Below are 7,997 nucleotides of genomic sequence, written 5' to 3'. Positions count from 1 at the left end.
AGAAGTAACATTTAAGCCAAAACATAACCAAAAAACTAACTAATTTGATGGAGATGCTCTAAAGCCAACTCACTTGCCAAGTTGTCGTGGGTGAATTGTGCTTTTATAACATTGCTCTTGTTAATTTTAGAAAAAAAAATGCCATTCTACAAAATTTCTACATAGAATTTTGCACTAGAATAATGAATTAGTGTTATTTGTGTAATTAAAGGTACTTCAATAGAATCTTTGTTCAATTAGTATATCATTATTTTTATTAAAACCTAACTATATTCACTCTTTGTGTGAACATGTATTTATAAAAAATTAAAAAAAAATACTAATAATTGCTACCATACAAATAATGTCAAATATCATTTAGAATTGTGATGACTAAGTATTGTGATGTAATTTTCACAGGAAAAGTTCAGAAAAGTAAGACAATGGATAAGAGTTGGGTTGATTCTAATGTGCCTCTAAATATCTTGCAAGACCAGTAGAGGGAGGTTGTGGCATACTGAAGTGGTAAAGAAGCAAATGTATGTATATTCATGTACCTCTTGTATGGCAATTATACAATTCTTACAAATTTGTATAATCTATTTTTATAGGATATTGCTATACAATTCTAAAAAATCAGGAGTTTCGTGATCCAACACATAGGACTGGGCGAACGTCTTTTGCCAACTTAAGAAATAAGGTAATGATTTGTATTTGCAACTATATAAAAATTACATACATGTTAACTCTTATATGTCTGACAATTTCAGATGAGGGATAATAGAGAAAAAAACTGACAAGATGAGTGTGTACATTAAGGCACGCGACATGAACGATTCAGATGTGAAGTCTTTATTTGTATGTGCCTTTGCATATTGGTTTCATATTTTTATTTTGGTATGTTTCTTTTATTCTAATATTTGTAAATTTTAAGGTGGATATAATGAGCAACTATCTAGGATACCTAAGCCCCTCCAGATGAATGATGTTCTAGAAAAGATTTTTCATGACGTGGTAGGAACATATGGACACGGATACTGTAAGACATATGGGACATATGTAACTTGAAGTGTAGTGTATCCCAAAGAAGTTAGTCCATCGCAAGCGTCCTCGTCATTGACAGTTGAGGAAATCACTCAACAAGTATGCCACATAGTCACTCAGGGGATCGAGAAGAGGCTCATAGTTGAGATTGAGCAGAGGATTAACAAGAAGTTAAAGACGGAGTTTGAACAGGTGAGAGCCTGAATGGACTTCATAAGATTCCAAGGGGGCACAGGTTCTATACAGGTAGAGTATAATTAATTAATTGAATATTTTTAAGAAATATTTTTTCCTATGTATTATATTTAATAACAAATAACAAATTTCATTTATATACATTTTGGATGCCTGTAGTGGACATCGACTAGTGAGGGAGATGACACCCAAGATGATGAATTGTTAGATTCTCATGAGCAAGTATCTCTTTTATACTTAATACAATATTCACAAACACACATACGATTCAGATTAAGGGTTAGCCTACTGAAAATCCTTAGTGATGTTAGGAGGTTGAGGGTGAACCTAATGAAAACTCGGATATGTTGTATTTATTGCATAATGTAATATTAGTGGTGTTAGGAGGTTTGAAGGTGAGCCTACTAAAAACCCGATTATAGAACTGTTTTAATTTGAACTCTTTCTCTCATACGAAAGCTCTCATATAACAATAATCGTCATTGTTAACGTTTTCTAAAAGTCACTCCTGGCTTTGTAATATTAGTGCAATTGCCTTGAGTTAATTGGCATAGTTTAATGACACAATTAATTTTCTCAATAAACAGATTATGGTCCACACAATCAAGTCACATCTTTAATATATATCAGGTTGGAAAATTGATTACCACATTGTTGAGTTTGAACACTCAATTTGGGGTAAAAATAGGACATAGACTACTAGAATTGAACTCAACTTTGATGTTTAGTTCTTGTTGGGCATGCAACAGAATGTGAAATGGATTTGTTCAAGGTTTAATGAGTTCAATTGAAGGTAAGAAAACATGATTTTTTATGGAACAAGTAATGGGGACAATTACTAGAAGAAATCAGTTGTTGATTTGACTAAAAAACAGAGTTTATTTTCTGTAGAGTTTTTTTTTTTTTTTTTTTTTTTTTTAACTATAGCTGCTACTCTTGTTGGAAATATTTTTATAGGATTAATTGTTCACCTCCTTGGCGGTATTGTTGGCTTTCATTACATGTTTCATTTAATTTTTATTTTTATTTTATTTTATTATTATTTTTTTTCAGGTTATGCAAAAAGATTAGTGGTGGTAGAGATTAATGGTGGCATGGGGCTAATTGTTTTTTTAAACATCTATCTTTATGTTTTTGGCCAGTCATTTTTTTATTTTTGTTTTCGGGTTTTGCAAAAAGATTAGTGGTGTAGAGATTAATGGTGGCATGGGGGCTAATTGTTTTTTATTTTTATTTTTTTTAAATATCTATCTTTATGTTTTTGGCCTTCCATTTTTTTTATTTTTGTTTTTAAGTTTTGCAAAAAGATTAGTGGTGTGGTAGAGATTGATGGTGGCATTGGGGCTAATTATTTTTTCGAATAATTTTTGGCTGCCATCTAAACCTAAGTGTTGGATAATTATTGTCACAACCCAAATCCGTCCTTATAAGTTTAGCGTCGTAACCGGCCAATAATCCTTGGATTACCGAATGCCTCTTAACAATTAGACTTATAATTAGGGGCTGAGGAAATAAATACATAAAAAAAAACATACATAGTCCATCGAGCTGTGCAGACATACATGAGACTGATAATTTTAAACTTTTATAGACATACGAGTGACGTCAAAAGATACAGTATTTACACGTCACTTCATGTACATATAAAAGAAAAATTTGTCCATGGAACAAAAGGAACAGTCTTATACATCCATAATAACATAGCCACAAGACTTGGCTTGATCTAGAACCTCCTCGTGAGGCGCAAAAGGTGGCTGACAAATACAAAAATGCTTCAAGCATCATCTTAAGCCTGATCACGAGTTTGCTCACCTACATACATAATAAATAACTAGTGAGCGGAGGCCTAGTGAATAATAACAAAGTAAAGGGGTAAATGAATGATGTTCCATAACCATTTCTGAAACCAAAGTTTACATTCGTATTCTCATTCCGTGCATATATATATATATATAAATTAGAGTTCATGATTAATCTTACATAGTGCATCCGTTAGCGCTAACAGATCATATACAGAGTATCATAAATCATGCTTGTCAGTTCTATAGAAGAACCTCCGGTCGAGTAAGAATAACTTGTCAGTTCCATAAAGAAACCTCCGGATTGGGAACAGATAACTTATCAATTCCACCTAGGAACCTCCAGTCGGATAAAAATAGCTTGTCAATTCTATAAGGAATCTCTGATACCGGGAACTTATAACATTCTTGAATCATAGCATAGTGTCACAAATGCTTGTTAGAGTTGGACAATCATTCATAGTATAAAACATGGCATTTCATCGAACAAATCTCATTCCATATACAGAAAATAATTTACTTGAACATAGCTTTACTAAGTTATTACTCACAGATAATAAATGCTCCAAGTAAACAAATAGAGTAGGCAATTCAGCTTCCTTGTGGTGCGTGACCTACACAGCATGACAGATACATACATTGAAACACATGTTCGGATTATACATAACTTATTACATTTGTTCTTAGTGTGTTTCTACCCTTTATCCTCATTATGGTGTCTTAATCTTGGCCTAGAAATGCTTAGGATGAAATGAGGATGCAAAATTGCACTTGAAAACATCTTTTAAAACTTGCTGAAAACAAGGTCTACGCTCGAACATGGCTTTCCTCGCTTGAGCGGACATGCAAAATGTGAGGGTTCGCTCGAGCGGTCTGTAAACTTTGAAAAAGTACTGATTACTTGTTCTTCATGCTCGACGGACGCTCGACCCTCGCTGGAGCGTGAGACTCAGACCCTCGCTCGAGCGTGACTCTTGTCGCTCAAGCGTGCTACAAAACACAAGAACTTCTGAGGGCTTGCATTTCAAGCTCAAGCGTACTTTAGGTCGCTCGAGCATAGATGCAAATTCTGGGATTTCCAGATTTGTTCCCAAAGCTCAAAACTCAAACTTTAAGCATCCAAACTTGATTTTTCTGGGCTAAAACTTAAGGAACACTTAGAAGTTCATAATATATCATGAATTAAGGATCTTTTCGAGAAATCATGGCCAAATGGCTTGCCAATTGTGCAAAATTCAACTTAAAATTCATAAATAATCCATGAACATGACATGCATGAATTTCTTTGACCTTAAGCTTCTTAAAACATGATCAAATGTTACAAAACAACTTGAGACTTAATGACTTCCCAAAGTTAAGGTGAATTTAAGACATGCATGAGGGAATTCTTGGAAATTCAACTCAAAATGTGAGAAAATATGCATGCATGTATGGAATGACTCAATTATCTGCAATTCTAACTTTATTCTTGCATCAACCAACCTAATTCATTAGAGTTCAAGTCCTATAAATCATAATTGTACACTCTAGGGGTTGAATTGTTACCTAGACTTCCCAAAATGTGTGCTAGGAGTTGAATTCTTGAGTTTCCAAGCCCAATGCCTTCAATCTCTAGCAAGAGCCTCTCAATCTCAAGTGTTGACATCCAATCTCACTCTTAGTCTCTTTTTTCCTCTCTCTCACGTTGTAACTGTTGGTGGCTTAAAGATGATATCAAAAAGAGGCTCAAGTGGGGTGTATAAGCCTTATGTAGGCTTGGGTAAAAGTGTAATTAATTAAGGCCAAATAAGTGGACATTAAGTTAATCTAATTAAATCGTTCCGACTTGAATTTCGATTGAACCTACCATAAATTCTTAAAAATTCTAAATAACACGTAACCGAAGTCAATTTCTGAATTGGATGTCGTTAAGGCTTTCAGTTCGCAAATCAAAATAGAATTATGAACAGATTTTCCCATGCTAAACAGATAGAAACACATATAAGGCAACGTGTGATGCAAAACTTCACTTTAATCTCTTATTAAACATAATTAAGCATGGATTAACGTTAATCATGGGTCGGGATTGTTACAATTATGTACTTAATATTTAAAACTTATTGATATCTTATGGTTTGTATTAACGAATTATTGTTAATATTTTGATTTAATTGAACTGGTGGATTTATATTGATTAAATATGTTTTTATTAATATTTGGTTTGAATGTGAGTGAATGTGTATTGAAATGTTTTTTATTTTTTATTTTTATTTTTGGTTGGCTTAACATTTGAATTTGAATGAATAATATATAGGAAAATTTTAAATAATTAAAATCTTATTTATAAAAAATAAATATCTATTTACAACTATCAAAATACCGTCGCAAAAAGAAATATATTTTACAAAAAAAAAAAATTTATATTTTTTGTGATGGCAAAAAAGCATCATAAAATCTGATGGTGGAAAATATTGTTTTTTGTGAACATGAGTCTGTTTATTAACGACGGCAATACACTGACGCAACAGATAATTTTAGCGACAGCATTTGTCTCGGATACTAAAAGTAAATTTTTTCATGTTTATTTGAGTCGGTAAATATCCGTCCATTACCGTCGCAAATACTTTGAGATGGTAGGCTTGCTGTCTCTAAAACTATTAGTAACCCCATTAGGGTTTGTTTGGCATTAAGGTTTGGGTTGGGTTGGGGCTATTTTAGCCACAAAAAGATAAAATAGGCTAAAAAGTCAATAAGACAAAATGTCACATCCAAACCATAATCATTTCATTTTTTTCTCACAAAAATCAAAAAAGTCAAAAAGTCCATTCATAACGAGGTTTTTTCGTCCCAGGTTAAAATAACCAAAAAGCTAAAAAGTCAATCCACATCTCAAACAATGGCTTTGTCTTGTCCATTGCCATGCCGACGCTCAAAACTTTTGAGACGATATGAACCACTTTCGAAATGGCATTCTGCGAATGCAAAAATCTCCGTTTCCAGCTAAATTTTTTGTGTGTAAAAACTACTTCAATTTAGATTCGAAAAAACATTTAGAAATCATATGTTGTGGCTTTCTGATGGGAACAGTTGATTCATATCCTTAAAAGTGCAAAAAGAAGGCATAGTTCCAAATTGTTCAAGAATTGTGATGTTGAGTTTCTTGATACTTTACTTTCCACTAAAATTGACTATATTTATCACATACCATACTCACCAATCCTCTTTAGATATGGTAGCTAAAGTCATTAATTTTGAAACTATAATTGGTGTCATGGTAGGAAAGCTAATAAACTTCTATACTAGGGCCTATACACAATTCATTGGTGGATTTAGTGTGTGCCATATAGAGTCTAAAATTGAATTTTAAACATATTTGTTGAATTTTGTACCCCACCAATTACGAATGTACCGCACAATTTGAGAAGTTGTTATTTTATAATTATATTCAAAACCAACTATACGAGACAGATAATAAACGGATTCATAGATAATAAAAACAAAAAAAGTAGGGTGTTACTTGCAAATAGTTTCAGGTCTTGGTGTAGTTAATTTTTTAAAAAAAAAAAATTGCAACCGAGAGATAAAATAAAAGAATGAAAAAAGAAGAAGAAGAAGAAGAAGAAGAGAGATAGTTGGGCAATAATTGGAGTGCATGTGGGGGAGGTGAGCTGAAACATGGGCACATGCACAAACATGATGACCCTCTCTCCCTCCTCATTTCTCAACTTTCGTACATGTCCTTAGTCTTTCCGTGATTATAGCCTGCACTGCACGATCTCTCCCTTTCTATTAACACTCATTTTATATTCAATTTTGCAAATTGTTTAATGGAACATCCTGATTATATATATTTGCATCAGTGATTATCATATAAAAAAATTTATGCAAAATAATATGATGTATTATCAATATTTCATTTTAAAACAACATAACCACAAAAATTATTTTTAATTATTGTATATATATATATTTTTTTTGGTTACATGTATACAGTATTTTTTCTTCAACAATGATTCATCCCACTAAAAATATCACCACTAATAGCACTAATGCATTAAAAAAGTAAAAAAAAAAAAAAAATACAATTCCAAGACCAAAACTTTTTTCTTAAATGCATTTTCCAACTTTACAGGAGAGCAGTGCCCACTGGTTGAAGAAGGATGCAGTTGGGTGAGGAATTACACATGGGGGAGCAGAGGTGCAAGTTCCCAACCAATTATATTGCACAATTAATTCCCTTTTCCTCATCTATCTTATCTTAACCCCCCACCACCATACTCAGAATTTGATGCCTGATAAAATGTGTTCTTTTTGATGACTCTCAGCCCGTTTGTTTTCAGAGATAAAATGGAGGGGATTCATAATAAAAGGATTGATAGTGAAGGGATTAATAATGAGAAATTGTTAAATTATTTTTATATAAAATAATAAAACAAATAAAAAAATATAAAAAAAATTAAACATTATATTAAAAAAAATTCCCAATGTATAAAAAAATAAAAAAATTTCTAATCCCCTCACTATTTTTCTAATACCATCTTTACCTCCTACTTACCAATCCCCCTTCCTCCTCCTTACTAATACCAAGGGATTACTAACGGAAATGCTAGAGACCCCAGCATTTTGGCACCCCCAGTGCCACATAGGGGGTTGCCAATGGCCAAAAACAAAGAAAAAAAAAAAAAAAAAAAACAGTTTTTTCAACCAATCACAAAGGACCCCCAGCACCCCCACTGGGGGTCCCAAGCTTTATTCGGATTACTAATTCCCTCCCTATCTCTCAAAACAAACACCTCATTCTCAATCCCCTCCTTACTACCAAATCCAATCCCCTCTCTATAACTCCAAACAAACAGGGCCTCACTCCTCTCTCTCTCTCTCTAACATAAAACAATTTTATTCTCAAAATACTCAATTTTTATTGGGGAAATTACTTGGTAATGATGTCAGAGGAAAAAATTTACAAACTGATGAAAAAGTTTGGAACATTAATTATTAATA

At 32.8% G+C, this 7,997-nt stretch overlaps 1 long non-coding RNA gene across 1 annotated transcript; it reads left to right on the top strand.

Annotated features, from left to right (window-relative positions):
• The first annotated feature begins 398 nt into the window (after positions 1-398).
• LOC145823556 (uncharacterized) lies at positions 399-7,383 on the top strand. Its single transcript, XR_014365853.1, has 3 exons — positions 399-518; positions 591-1,269; positions 7,129-7,383. It is a non-coding gene; the product is annotated as an uncharacterized LOC145823556 (long non-coding RNA).
• The last annotated feature ends 614 nt before the right edge of the window (positions 7,384-7,997 follow it).

This window comes from Camellia sinensis, chromosome 4, assembly GCF_055761805.1.
Source record: "Camellia sinensis isolate YWXY chromosome 4, ASM5576180v1, whole genome shotgun sequence".
NCBI lineage: Eukaryota > Viridiplantae > Streptophyta > Magnoliopsida > Ericales > Theaceae > Camellia > Camellia sinensis.
This window is presented reverse-complemented; position numbering and strand designations above follow the sequence as displayed.